Below are 15,839 nucleotides of genomic sequence, written 5' to 3'. Positions count from 1 at the left end.
ACTGGACCCAAAACATTAACTCTCATTTCTCTCCACAGATGCTGCCAGAACTGTTGAGCTTTCCCAGCAATTTCTATCATTATCCATCCATTGTGATCTGTGGCTCCAGGGATAGCACTTTTGTGTCAGTTCAAATTCCACTCCTGAAATTTGAGCACAAAGTCTAGGTTGGCACTCCCACTGCAGGGAGAGCTGCTCTGTCACAGATTTGCAGGATTCTCACAACACAGGAATGGGCCATTTGGCCTGTTGTGCGGCTCTTCAAATGAGCAATGAGCTTAGTATCATTCCCCTGCCTCTCTCCATAATTTTGCATACTCTTCCTTTGACAATAATAGTCTCATACCCTCTTGACTGCTTCAAATGAACCTGTATCCATTTCACTTCTCGGGCAAGGCATTCCAGATCCTAACTTTTGCCTATGTGAGAAGGTTTCTCTTCATGCCTTCATTGTTTATTTTAGCTATTACCTTAAATCACTCTCAATCCTTCTACTAGTAAGAACAATTCAGTCTGCCCAGACCCTCACGGTTTTGAATATCTCTGCCTCTCAATCTTCTTTTCTCGAAGGAAAACAGTTCCAATTTCTCAAAGCACAGAAGTGTTATGGCACACAATGAAACAATTCAGCTTATTGTGCCTGCACCAGCTCGTTAAATGAGTATCATTACTTCGTGGCAATCTCCTGCTGTTTCCCATGTTCTTGCACATTATTTTTATCCAAATAATCATTCAACATCCTATCAAATAATCAATTGATATTGCTTCCATCACAATTCCAGGCCATGCATTTCATGCCCTATATACTCACTGAGTGAACAAGTTTTCCTTACTTCACCCTTGCTTCTTTTGCAGATCACTTTAAATCTATGTCTGCCTCTTCGTAGGATAAGTGGAACAGTCCCTCTTCTGCAGCTACACTGGCACTATCCCCCAACTCTTCCTCCGCTACATCGATGACTGTATTGATGCTGCCTCGTGCTCCCACGAGGAGCTTGAACAGTTCGTCAACTTTACTATCACCTTTCACCCCAACCTCAAGTTCACCTGGACCATCTCTGATACCTTCCTCTCCTTCCTGGACCTCTCTGTCTCCATCTCTGGTGACCGCCTCGAAACTGATATCTATTTCCCCATCGACTCCCACAGCTACCTAGACTACACCTCCTCTCACCCGCCTTCCTGCAAGAATGTGATCTCCTACACCCAGTTGCTCCGCCTCTGTTCCCAAGATGGGGTGTTCCATTCCTGAACATCCCAGATGTCCTCTTATTTCAAGGACAGCAAACTCCCCCCTTCAGTGGTCAAAAATCCTCTTGACCGAATCTCTTGCGTTTCCAGCACCTCTGCCCTCATATTCCCTCCCCACAATAAAAACAAAGACAGAATCCCCCTTGTCATCATGTATCACCCCACTAACCTCTGGATTCAACGTATCATTCTCCGCCACTTCCGCTACCTGCAATCTGACCCCACAACCAAAGATATATTTCCCTCCCCACCCTTATCTGCCTTCCATAGGGGCTGCTCTCTCCGCAACTCCCTCGTCCGCTCCACACTCCCCTCTGGCCCCACCACCCCCGGCACCTTTCCCTGCAACCTCAGGAAGTGCTCACCTGCACATCCACCACTGCAGTCTACTCCTTCTGCTGCTCCCGATGTGTGCTTCTCTACATCAGTGAGACCAAACGGAGGCTCGGAGACCGGTTTGTAGAGCACCTGCCCTCTGTTCACGACAAACAATAACACCTTCCAGTCGCAAACCACTTCAACTCCCCCTCCCACTCCCTGGGTGACATGTCCATCCTGGGCCTCCTCCAGTGTCACAATGATGCCACTCGGAAAGTGGAGGAGCAGCACCTCATATTCCACCTTGGGAGCCTACAACTCAATGGTCTCAATGTGGACGTTACCAGTTTCAAAATCTCCCCACCCCCGGCCTCATCCCATGACAAACCCTCCCTCTCATCCCCGCCTCCTTGCCCTGTCCTTCTTCTTTCCCACCTATCGACTCCTCCCACCTCACTGACCAATCCCCACCACTGCCTACCTGCACTCACCTATCGCCACCCCACTTATCTTCCCCAGCCCCACCCCTCCTCTCTCTACTTATTGCATAGCTCCCATTCCCCCTCCCCCATTTCTGAAGAAGGGTCTCGACCCGAAACATCAACTTTCCTGCCTCTCTGATGTTGCCTGGCCTGCTGTGTTCCTCCAGCTCCACACTGTGTTATCTCTGACTCCAGCATCAGCAGTTCTTACTATCTTCTTCTTGTTTGTGGACCTTTCATGAGTGGAAACAGTTTCTGCTGATCTAACCTGCTCATGATTTTGAAAACCTCCATCAGATCTCCTCTTGGCCTCCCTCTCTCCAAGGAGAACAGTCCGAATGTCTTCAATCTATCTCATAACTGAAGTCCCTAATCCTGGGAATCATTCTTGTAAACTGCTTCTGCACTGTCTCCAATGTGTTCATGGATGGCACATTGGCTCAGTGGTTAGCACTGTTGCCTCAAAGCATCAGGGACCTTGTTTTGATTCCACCCTCGGGAGACTGTCTGTGCAAATTCCACACATTCTCTCTGTGTCTGTGTGGGTTTCCTTCGGGTGCTCCGGTTTTCTCCCACAGTCCAAAGATGTTCAGGTTAGGTGGATTGGCCATGCTCAATTGCCCATAGTGTCCAGGGATGTGCAGGCTAGGTGGATTAGCCATGGGAAATGCAGGGTTATGGGATAGAACAGGGGGTGGATCTGGTTGGGATGCTCTTTGGAGGATTGGTGTGGACTCGATAGGCTGAATGGCCTGCTTCCACAGTGTGGGATTCTATGATCCTGCCAAATGTGGCACCCAGAACTGTACACAATACTTTAAATGAGGTCTAATAACTGTTTTATTCTATGTAACTGAAGCCCCTCAATCTTGAAACTATTTGTGCAAATCTTTTCTGTATTTTCTAATCTTTCCTAAAGTGTGACAACAACAACTGGGCGTAATATTCTAGTTAAGGAATTGTGTTTAGGATGAGATATTAACTTAAGGCCTCACCTGTTTTCTCAGATAAATGTAAAAGATATCACAGCCATGTTTTGAAGAAGAACAGGGCATCCTTCACAATGTCCTGGCCAATACTTATCCTTCAGCTAACACTCCTGAACCAAATTATCTGGTTGTCATTATATTACTTTGTGTGGGAGCTTGCTGTGCATAAGTTGTGACTGCTGCAAACCTGAAATAAAAGCATAAGATGTTATAAATACTCAGTAGGTCAGACAGCATCTATAGGGAGAGAAGACAACTTAATGTTACTGATCTGTTCTGTTTAAAGGACATCATCCTGAAACTTTAATTCTATTTCACTCTCCGTCAATGCCGCCTGATCTGCTGAGTATTTCCAGCATTTTCTATTTGTTATATTAGCTGCTATGTTTCTCACTTCACAGTGATTACAGGTCAAAAATATGTCACTTTGGAGAATTCCTGAGGCCTTGAGTTATTAGAAACAGAAATGTAAGTCTTCTTTTCATTGTAACATTTCAACACAGGAAAACTTTTTATTTCATTCAAGCAGAGCTGAAATGAAAGTCAAATTCTATATTGCTTCTCCACTTTAATGGCAAATCTATGTTTGAAATAAAATTTCATTAATCTTTGTACTCTTCCTTTAGAAATAGAGTTTAAAACCAACTGCTGTCAGAGTTATGTTCCCTTGTCTTACTCAATAAAAATGTTGCAAAGTTTGTGGGTTATTTCAGAAGCTTGAGGAAGAAGCTGAACTACATTCAAACAAGTGCACACTATGTGAATTTTCAGTTATGTGTACAACTAGCAGTTGCTGTTGAATATGTAATTTAAAATCAACAAACCTGGGCAACTGTTCAACTCTAAATCAGTTGGGTCTGTTCAAAATCATGGGAGCTGAGTGAGTGTTGAGTCAAGTCAGTTGGAACCTTCAGAGGAAACTAAGCATGGCTGGCTAGCTCCTGTGGTTAGAAAAGGATTACAAGAAAAGAATAACAAGTATAAAATGTCACCTTCAAAATAGTAGTTTTATATTTTAATATTTGTTTTCATCTAAATTGATTAGTATACTGGGTTATATGCATCTTTTCTACAGTAACGTTATATATTTATTAGTTCATTGTTCCATAATTAATTTCAACCTTTAACCAAAAAAATGAAGTATGATTTTGTGGTGTCGTCATTTTGGAAGATGTGAAGGGGCAATTACAGAAGGGGTTTATTTACGGGTCATTCTGGGCAGATTGCAAAAATTCTTTATTCATTCACGGGATGAGGGCATCGCTAGTTAGGCAGCATTTATCGCCCATCCCTAAATTGTCCAGAGGGCAGTTAAGAGTCAACCACATTGTTGTGGGTCTAGGGTCACATGTAGGCCAGACCAGGTAAGGATGGCAGTTTCCTTTCCTAAAGGACATTAGTGAACCAGATGGGTTTTTCCGAAAATCAATTCGCAGTCATCATTAGATTCTTAATCGCAGGTATTTATTGAATTCCAATTCCATCATCTGCTGTGGTGGGATTCAAACCCAGGTCCCCAGAATACTATCTGGGTCTCTGGATTAACAGTCCAGTGACAATACCACTAGGCCATCACCTCAACATCAATTGTGTTCTGCAGTACTGCAAACATGCTTTGGCTCAGTAATACTAAGTCTGCATTAGAGGATTAGTTCAGTTCCAAATGACCAACTCCAGGCTTCTGGAGCTCAGTCTGACTTGCTGCACAAGGTTGCTGTGACTTAGAGAAGTTCAGTCAACAAATGCTTCTTTGGGCCTTACTTGAAAACATCAAGGTTGACTGAGCATTTTTCTGGTTCTGCTTTCTTGTTCTCCATGACTGGTAGTTTCTTTTTAAAGTTTCTTTACACTCTAAAAAGGGCGGCACGGTGGCTCAGTGGTTAGCACTGCTGCCTCACAGCACTAGGGACCCGGGTTCGATTCCACCCTTGGGCAACTGTCTATGTGGAGTTTGCACATTCTCCCCATGTCTGCGTGGGTTTCCTCTGGGTGCTCTGGATTCCTTTCACAGTCCAAAGACGTGCAGGCTAGGTGTATTGGCCATGCTAAATGGCCCGTAGTGTTCAGGGTGGTGTAGATTATGTGGGTTATGGAGGGATGCATCTGGGTAGGATGCTCTGAGGGTTGGTGTGGACTTGTTAGGCCAAAGGGCCTGTTTCTACACTGTAGAGATTCTATGAATTGAGCTATGAGTGTAAAGTAGATGCCACAGCATCTAAAGAAACTGTGTGCAAACATTATTTAAACAGGCAGCAACACAAAACTACGCCAAGAGGAAGAAGAATACCTCTTCCAGGTTTTCAAGGATAATGGATATCCAAAAACTGGGTCAGAAGATGCCTACACGAACAATATCAGGAAGATACTACACGTCCCAACACACTCATCACACTACCCTACATCAGGAACACATCGGAACTAACTACAAGACTCCTATGACCGCTGGGCATCAGAGTGGCACACAAGCCTATGACAACTGCTCACCAGAACTAAAGACCCACTCCCCGCCATGGACAGGACCAATGTCATCGATAAGATCCCCTGCAGAGACTGTGAGAAACACTACATTGGACAAGCAGGAACGAAACTAACAACAAGGGTACATAAACACCAACTGGCTACAAAAAGACACGACCAATACTCACTCATCTCCATCCACACAGATAAATGGATAAAGAGAACTACCAGTTCGACTGGGATAAGTTAAGCAGAGACAGGCACGGGAATTCCTAGAAGCCTGGCACTCCACGAAGAAAGCCATTAATAAACACATAGAACTCGACCCCATACACACTCCACTACGAAGGAAAATCGGAAGTGAGGCAATCCAGCTCAACGGACTCCAGAGTTTAAAAACCAGGTGGGAAAACACACTGACGCTTCATCGGAGGCTGCATTGATGATATTACCCAGCATGGTAACGAAATGTCTGCGGAACAACAAACCAGCTCGATGAGCCAACCAACCTCAATACCCACAGCCCGAGCTACAAATCTACTCCAAAACCTTAGAGACCTACGGGTTTAACACGCTCAAATTGGCACGCAAATGGGAAACCTACGCCAAACGAGAGAGTGCAACCCGCGCACAACTCTACCTCCTACATGGATGCCTCAGGAACCAGGTACTACCACGCAGTGTGAGATACAAACTACCCATCAACAACCCACAAGCCCGCAAAACAGCAGAACAAAAAGGCCACAAGATGGTAAGGGTAATGATAAATAATGCACACAACTGGCTCCACAGATACAACAGAGAAATTACGCGCCAAAAAACTTTGTTCCTGGAAGCTACCAATCAAGACTGGACAACCGACATGGAACGAGCCATCAACATCAGCTAACAGACCACAAGAGCCAAGAAAAGACAGACCCTTCAAGACAAGCTAGCCACACTTACCCACAAAAACTACAACAACAGAACTGACACCTGGATAAGGAACCTCTCCGACAGGAAACTGACAGACACGGAAAAAGCCGTTCTCACCTGAAGACTGAACTACAACTACAGGGACGCCAACAAAATGGAATTCCTAGCCACACTAAGGACCAACAATATCAACGAAGAAACACAACAAATGATAAGACAGACAGTAATCCCGGCACTAACCAGAAGGAGCGAACTCAACACCCTCAACATATTGGAAAGACAGGCCCTGGAAGGACTGAAGAAGGACAAGAACATCACAATACTACCCGCAGACAAAGGGTGCATGACAGTGATACTGAATAAAAGGGACTACATCTCCAAGGCACAGGCACTGCTCGCCGACGAAAACGCATACCGGCCAGTACAGACTGACCTGCCACCACAACTAGGCAACAAAATCCTCTACACGCTAAAAAGACTTAAACAGACAGGACAGAGCAACAAAGCAGACTTCTTAAGAATGAAACCCGAAGGAACCAACACACCCCAATTCTACGGCCTCCCGAAAGTACACAAGCCGGAAGTACTCCTTAGATCCATAGTCTCCATACCAGGCACCCCATCCCACAGATTAGCCAAGGAACTACAAAGGAGACTCAGGCACCTAGTCAACAAGTCACCCCACTCAATCCACTCAGCCCAAGAATTCCTCGACTCCATCAAAGACATCAATAGACGACAAGGAGACCATGATATCGTTTGACGTCACTGCCCTATTTACATCAATAGACATACCACGAGCAAGGGAAACAATGACAGCACTACTGGAACAAGAGTAAGACCCCAGTGAAACCATCTCCACAGACAACATGCTCAAACTGCTGGACCTATGCCTTTCACTTTCAACTGCCAAACATATGAACAAATCAATGGGACACCCATGGGATCACCTATCTCCGGACACATAGCAGAGGCAGTGATGCAAAGACTAGAAACGACGGCCCTTCCACTAATCCAACCAAAATTATGGATTCGCTACGTGGACGACACCTTTGTCATCATTAAACGGACCAAACTAGAAGAGACACACAAACTTATAAACAACACCCTCACCGGAATAAAATTCACCAGAGATGAGGAGAAGAACAAACAGGTCCCGTTCCTGGACGTCACGGTACAGCGCAAGACAAATGGGGAACTCCAAACGAAAGTATACAGAAAAGCCACACACACAGACCAAGTACTGAACTTCAACAGTAACCATCCCAACACACACAAACGAAGCTGCGCTGGAACACTATTTTAAACGGGCAACAACACACTGCAGCAACACAAAACTACGCCAAGAGGAAGAAGAATACCTCTTCCAGGTTGTCAAGGATAATGGATATCCAAAAAACTGGGTCAGAAGTTGCCTACACGAACAACATCAGGAAGATACTACACGCCACAACACATTCATCACACTATCCTACATCAGGAACACATCGGAACTAACCACAAGACTCCTACGACCGCTGGGCATCAGAGTGGCACACAAGCCCACATCAACCCTATGACAACTGCTCACCCGAACTAAAGACCCACTCCCCGCCATGGACAGGACCAATGTTATCTATAAGATCTCCTGCAGAGACTGTGAGAAACACTACATCGGACAAACAGGAAGGAAACTAACAACAAGGGTACACGAACACCAACTGGCTACAAAAAGACACGACCAGTACTCACTTGTCTCAATCTACGTGGAGAAGGAAAACCACCAATTCAACTGGGACAACACCAAAATCCTGGGACAAGCTAAGCATAAACAGGCACGGGAATTCCTAGAATCCTGGCACTCCATGAAGAAAGCCATTAATAAACACATAGAACTCAACCCCATATACACTCCACTATGAAGGAAAACTGGAAATGAAGCAATCCAGCTCAACAGACTCCAGAGTTTAAAAACCAGGCAGGAAAACACACCGATGCTTCATCGGAGGCTGCACTGATGATGTTACCCAGCATGGTAACGAAAGGTCTGTGGAACAACAAACCAGCTCAGCGAGCCAACCAACCTCAACGCCCACAACCCGAGCTACAAGTCTACTCCAAAACCTTAGAATCTTACATATTCCTTGTGCAGCAAGTTGGACTGAGCTCCAGAAGCCTGGAGATGGTCATCTGGAACTGAACTAATCCTCTAATGCAGACTTAGTATTACTGAGCCAAGGCATGCTTGCAGTACTGCAGAATACAACTGATGTTGACCAAACACCCTGGTAATTTATAGAATTAGGAGAGGTTAGGGTTATTGTCAGAACTAAAAGAACAACAGTGTTGGGAAGGCAGCTGGTCAGGCAGCATCGATGAAGAGAAACAATGTTAATGTTTCAGGTCAATGACTTTTCATTAGGGTTAGGATTACTCGTTTTACTCAGCACCAGATAAACACTGCAAATCAAAATCCCAACAGTTAGCTTGGCCCTGGCTGCACAAGTAGCAGGAAACTTACCTGTGCTATGTTAGTAAAATAAAAATTAGACACTTTGTGTAATTTCAATACTTGTCTTCACGCAGTGTTTGCACGTAAATGTGAACCTTTTTGTGCATTGATTGGTAAAATGATAAAATGTAAAGCACATCGTTTCATATAATTTTCATCAGATCCTGAACGTCAGTACCATGGAAACATCAGTAGCATTGATAGGGGGAGCTGTTATCATTGTCAGTTTGACCAATCATAGTAACCATTCCTGGCCAGTAAGAAAAGCAAACACAACCAATGACCAGCAGCCCAAACAGGGAATGTCTTGGCAACAGATTTCAGCAATCATTGTGATAAAGTCAAAGTCCTGCACGCTATGCTAGACAAGAACCTAGAAACTGCACTAAGAAATATGGCGCCTGATAAATTCATAACTGAATTTCAAGCTTTACAAAAAAAGAAAGACTGCAGTGGTCATACTAAATGACAGTGGATATTTGTTAAATAAACATACTTTAAACATGTACATTTACCTAAACTGTCTTTAAGAGATTTTTATACTAATTATAGTGCCAGTAGCTGCTGCTAAAATATCATTATCTTTGTCGCACCTGTGGCGAATCAACAATTTCTACTGGACAACACAGAAAAAGCAGGGCCAACTCCACATGAACTCTGCCCTATGCCTTCCTCGCATAACCTGATATCGAAAATTAACTCTACCTTGGCAACCTGTCCATTGCCATCCACCTGGTTGAGTTGCTGCTCAGCAGTTAGTGGCACTTTAGTTTATTCCCAAGGCTATTTCTTTTTTTTCTGGGGGGGGGGGGGGGAGGAGGAGGAGTGGGAGGGGTGAAGAGTCAATTTTGACTCCGTTTTCTTCAAGTCTCAGGAATGCCCAAGAAGGAATGGATTCTCAGAAGAAAATCTAGTCCCCTCATTTTTTAAAAAACTTGTCAAATTGAGCTGATATTTCATAACTCTTTTGATCATCACCCATAAACTGTGGCACATAGAGATCAAAATGAACTTGTGCCTTTAAATAACTTTTGGAGGTGTTCTGATTTGAGTTTCTCACTTACTGTTACTACTTCTTATCCAGATACTTATTAAAGAGATTGAAGCTTCACACAAGAGGTGAAAGAATATTGATTTTTCTCACCGTTCTCATTTAGATGCTTCAGACATGCTGCTAGCTTCGTACACAGTATCAGGAATGAATTGTCACAACAGCCATGTTTTCCAACGAGAGATTGGAGTCCTGTCGTATAGGTTTAGCCTTTATGTAATTTTGCGACAGCCACATCAAGTATTGGAACCAATTCAGTGAAAAAACAGAACATTGCCAGACATTCTGCAGTGAGAAAAATCACACCACGAGCTTTAATCTAACACCCTATGATTGATGAATGCACGAGTTTATTTATATTGCAATACATAGAATTAACAGCAGAAAAGTAGGCCATTGGGCCCAACAAACATCTGTCCTGGAGTTTACGCTTCATATGAGCGACCTCCATTAACGTAATCTTTTGTTTCTTTATTATTCAAATATTTATCCATCCTGCCCTTAAATGTACCTAAGCTATTCAACTGAAATAAATCATCTTGTAAAAGTTCTTTTCTCATCACATTCTGGGTGAAGACATTTCTCCTGTATTCATTTACCGCTATATCAATTACCACTTTAAATTAGTGATCCAGTATGAACTCCACATATTGAGATGAGATAGATTGTGTGGGGAAAAGTGTAAGAAGTTAGGACGAACATGGACAATGGCAAACAGACATAGGAAATCTGGACCAGGAAAAAAAATAAGGTTCTGAGTACTTGATGGAACAGAATTGGAACACAAAGTTATATTTTTCATTTTTGCAAATTTTGTGGAGTTTTGCATGTCAGAAGCATATATCTAACTTTGGAAGTACACAGAAAACAGCATATCTCATCTATCAAATTAATTTGTAAAATCCATTCTAATGCTTTTAAAATATTCACATTCCATGTAACGAACAAAAACTTATACAGATGCATCATTGGGTTAATTTGAAGCTTTTGATTTTGATGTTCACCTTGTCAGAAGTTAGTGCAAATAGATCAGAAATAGGTCAAATGGCTTCTTGAGCCTGCTTCCCCATACAATAAGATAATGGCTAATCTTCTAACACAAAACCCTACTAAACTCCCTATTTTTGTATTCAATCCCCCCTGCAATAAATTACATAATTCTTTTTCCTAATTACTTTCTGTACCTGCACACTAGATTTTTGTGCTTCATGCACTATAACACCAAGATCCCACGGCATCGCTCCAATCTCTTACTGTTTAGAAATGTGCTTCTTTTGCTTCCTTCCTGTCCAAAATGGACAATTTCACATTTTCCCACATATTACTCCATTTGCTAAATTTGCCCATTCACTTGACCTATCTATATTTCTTTGTAGCCTCCTTATAGCCTCTTCTCAATTTACTTTCCTACCTATCTTGTTTTCATTTTTAGCAACGATGCTTTCACTTCCTTCTCCAAGTCATCTATATAAATTGCAAAACTTTGAGGCCTCAGTACTGTTTCCTACTACGCACACTCATTGCATCTTTACAACGAGAAAATGAACCTTTTATGCCTACCGTTTCCTGATAGCTAACTAGTATTCTATCCAATTGAACTGGAGCAGGTCATTCAGTCTATCAAGCTTGTTCTGCCATTAAATATAATATGGTTGACTGATTATCTCAATGCCATTTACTCATCCATAACCCTTTACATTAGTCACGATCAAAAAATTATTAACTTTAACTGTATTCTCTGAGCTTCCACGGCCATCTGTGGTAGAGAATTCCAAGGACTCACCACCCTCTGAGGAACAAAAAAAAAATTCTCCTCCTCTCTGTTCTAAATAGCAACCCCTTATTTTTAAATTATGCCCCCTGGTTCTTCCCCCCACTTTCCAACCAGAAGAAACATCCTACCTGCATCTACCCTGTTGATCCTTTTAGGTATTTTTGAGAAAACCATCTATCCTTTGAAATTTTGGAGAACACAGACTGAGTTTGTCCAATCTCTCTTCATTAAACAGTCCAATGGGGAACAAGTCTAGTGAACCTTCAGTGCACTCCCTGTATAGCAATAACTTCCTGAGTTTTGAAGATTAAAATTGCACACATTACTCCAGGTGCAGTCTAACGGAGTTCCAAAAAAACCTGAAGCAAGACTTCACTATTCATATACTCAAATACTCTTTCAATAAAGGCATCCACAAACATCTACTCCCTTAACCGCTGATGCTTAGTAGCACAGTATCTATTATTTACAAGATGCACTGCAGAAATTCTCCAAAAGTCCTCAGTCAGCAGCTTCCAAACCCACAACCACTTCCATCGAAAAGGGCAAGGGCAGCAAATATGTGTAAACACTAACAATATCGCAAGTTGCCCTCCAAGCCATTCACCATCCTAACTTGGAAATATATCACTGTTCTTTCACTGTCACTGGGTCAAAATCCTAGAATTCCCTCTCTAAGAACTTTGTGGGTCTAGCAACTTCAGATGCACTGCAGCAGTTCAAGATGGCAGCACACCACCAATTCTCAATGGCATTAGGAATGGGCAATAAGCACTGGTCAGCCAGTGATGCCCTTATCTCACGAGTGAATTTTTAAAAATCCATTAGTCTTCCTAATGCTTGCTGCTCTTGCATGTTAGCATTCAGTGACTTATTGAAGAGGACACCCAAGTCTCTTTGCAGATCTATACTTTCCAACCAATTACCATTTTAGAAATACACTGCATATCTGTTCCTGCTATCACAGTGAATAACCTCACACTCTTCCACATGACATTCCCCTTGCCATGTTCTTGCCCAATCACTAAGCCTGTCCTAATCCTTCAAGAAACATTTTCCATCTTCCTCACAACACACAATCCTGATTAGTATTGTACCATCTGAAAATTTGGAAATATTACATGTGGTCCCTATGTTCAAGTCACTGATATAATATTGTGAACAGCTGGGACATATGTACTGATCTTTGCAGTACCCAACTGATCACAGTCTGCCAACAGAATAATGACGTATTTATTTCTACTCTTTGTTTTCTGTCAGTTAGCCAATCCTTAATCATGGCAGTACATTACCTCTTATACCATGTGCTTTAATTTTGCTAACTAACTTCTTGTGGGGGCTGAAATAACTGCACAGAGGCCGGTATCCCTTCACCAAGTCGCCCCTTATTTACATGTGAACAGTACACTGGTTGTAGCCAGCCAACTCAGAGTCAGTCCCTGAAGTGAAGACGTTCTGAATCCCCTGTTTATATTAGTCAACCAAGGTTCCCTGTTTGGCCTAGGTTAACTACCCCAATCACAGATCGCATAGTTAATAAGACCTACCTGGTTCCAATTACTATAGGAACCTTTGCAGAAACTTCTAAAAAAATGCAGCATCCAACAAAAGAGCTCTTGTGATGCATTGGTAGTGTCCCTACTTCTGGGCCAGAAGGCCGGGATTCAAGTCCAAACTGTTCCAGAGGTACTCAACATCATCTCTGAATAGGTTGATTAGAAAATATCTAAATACATCCCCTTTATCAACTAATTCCTATTAGTTTCTCCAGAATTAACTGTGGAGGTTTATCTGTCATTGTGAAAACAGACAAAGTAGTGATTTAGCTTCTCTACTATTTTTCTAATCCCCATTATAAATTCTTGTGACTACTTATAACGGCCCCATGTTCCCCTTAGCCAAAAATTTTCTTTTCATGCACATAAAACTGTGAATTCTTATGTAATTATCCAGGTTAATATATTATCCTCATGACCCTTAGCTTTCATTTTCCACAATCATCCTTGATTTGATAGCTTATCAATGCATTCTGGAAATTTAAGTACAGCACATCCACCAGGTCCGCTTAATATACACTGCCTGCTACTTTCTCTAAGAACTTTAATAAATTGATTGAGCAATATTTCCCTTTCACAAAACCATGTTGACTCTATCTGAGTACCTTGTACTTTTCTAAGTGTCCTGCTATTTTCCAATCTAAAAGAATGTTCCCCAATTTTAGAGAATATTAGAAAATGAAAACCAATGCAGCAATTATCTCATGAGCCAATTCTTTTGAAATTCTAGGATGAAGTCCATCAGGACACGGCTACATGTTAGCCTACAGCTCCAACAAATTATTCAGTACCACTTTCCTGGAGATCATTATTTGCACGAGTTTCTTTGTCCCTTCCATTTCTTGATTTATAGCTATTTCTGAGATTACTAATGTTTTCTATATTGAGATTGATGCAAAATACCTGATCAGTTCATCTGCAATCTTCTTATTTTCTATTATTAATTGCCATACTCACTTTCTTTAGGGATAATGCTCACTGTTGACTCTTCTTCTATAAAGATCCAGACAAACTCTTACTATCTGTTTTTCTATTTCCAGCTAGCTTCCTATTGTACACTTTTTCTTCCCCTCATTTGTTAGCTCTTCTTTATGTTTTTGTTGATTATTCTGTCCATCTTTAATGTAGTAAATATCCCCATGTGCTTCAAAGGAACAATAATCAAAATAAATCTGACACTGAGTGACGTTTGTATACACAACAAAACACTTGGTCAAAGAAGTAAGTTTTATGGTGAGTCTTAATTTTGCAGAGCAATGTAGAGGAATGGAGAGATGTTGGGAGGTAATTTCAGAGCTTAGGGCGAAAGCAACATATCAAAATTTGGGCATTCTTGGTCACTGATGTACTGAAAAGGACAATGCTGCAGATGATGATTTTTTGGTCACCTTTTCATCTTTAGGACAATGATTTTAAAGGTTCCAACTGTCTTGCTCCGGCAGGATGTCCAGAGAGAGCAGTACTCCCTTCAGGCTCTTGTCTCATTAAGTACAGGGTATCAGTTCTCAATATTCTTACATAAAGGCTGGACTTGCTGGTCAGTGAACTCTCAATGATACACAGTGGAAGCATGCGCCTCAGTAAAATCTCAGTGGAACCATGTGCACTTAATTAGCTATTTGCTGCAATCTCTGCACTTGATGGGGCTTTGCTGAATTTGTGGTGTCCATTTGAAAGTAGCGACTTAGTTAATTGTGCATTCTAGGGCAGCAAACCATTCACTGGGTTTGAAATGCAATGAAGTCATGGGGCAGGACACTACCAAATCAGCATCTGGCTTTGACAATGCAGCAGCAGAAATCAGAAAATTGGTCCTGTTGACCATTCCAGGGCACCTTTCCCTCAGAAGAACACTGCAGGGTCTGAAGGAGATTGCTGAAGGAGAAAACATCCCATGCAATAGCCAGAAGGCCTGGAAGAAGGCAAGATCATATCTGCAATGCTGAGGAAACTGCTAGTGCTAGTTAAATTCACCATTTGCATCTATCAATAAAAAAGGAAAGAAAAGTTTGTACTTCTACTGCAGCTGTCATGATCTCAGGACAATCCAAAGCATTTCATAGCCAGTTACGTGCTTTTGAAGTGTATTCACCACTGAGATGTAGGTAGCCAATTTGTGCACAGCAAACTCTAACTAACAACAATGTAAGATAATCTGTTATTGAGTTTTACATGAAAGACAAATATTGAGCTGGACATCAGGAAGTGCTACCTTGAATTCAAAATGTGACATGGATCTTTTATAACCACTTGAAAGGGAAAATCAGGGTCTCAGTTGAAAGATCTCTTCTGAAAGGAGGTATTTCTGACAGTCTAGCCCTCACTCAGTAATGCACTGGACACCTCAGCTTAGTGATCACATTTCTGAAGCAGATCAATAAAGGTGCAATTATAGGGTGCCTTTGTTAACGGGAAATGTGCCTAGTCTGGTACTCCCAGGTGTAGCTAATTCATACCTTTGTACCAGCTCATGTCAGTATTGAAGAAACATAACCGATTAACATGTCACAGACCTTGAATTGATTGCTCCTTAATTATTAGGGAGGTTGCTTTCA

At 42.1% G+C, this 15,839-nt stretch overlaps 1 protein-coding gene across 2 annotated transcripts in view; it reads right to left on the bottom strand.

Annotated features, from left to right (window-relative positions):
* pomgnt2 (protein O-linked mannose N-acetylglucosaminyltransferase 2 (beta 1,4-)) overlaps positions 1-15,839 on the bottom strand; it is a 45,965-nt gene that overhangs the window by 28,067 nt on the left and 2,059 nt on the right. Inside the window, exons 2-4 of one of the 2 annotated variants that reach the window (XM_048595776.1) lie at positions 10,048-10,239; positions 3,865-3,981; positions 3,047-3,227 (exon numbers count right to left, since the gene is read on the bottom strand). The gene's annotated coding sequence lies outside the window, so the exon portion shown is untranslated. The remainder of the gene's footprint in view (positions 1-3,046; positions 3,228-3,864; positions 3,982-10,047; positions 10,240-15,839) is intronic. The other variant, XM_048595777.1, reaches the window with a different exon arrangement.

Source organism: Rhincodon typus, chromosome 4 (assembly GCF_021869965.1).
Source record: "Rhincodon typus isolate 14 chromosome 4, sRhiTyp1.1, whole genome shotgun sequence".
NCBI classification, from domain to species: domain Eukaryota; kingdom Metazoa; phylum Chordata; class Chondrichthyes; order Orectolobiformes; family Rhincodontidae; genus Rhincodon; species Rhincodon typus.
The sequence above is the reverse complement of the archived record's forward strand: the minus strand, read 5'-3'. Positions and strand labels throughout refer to the sequence as shown.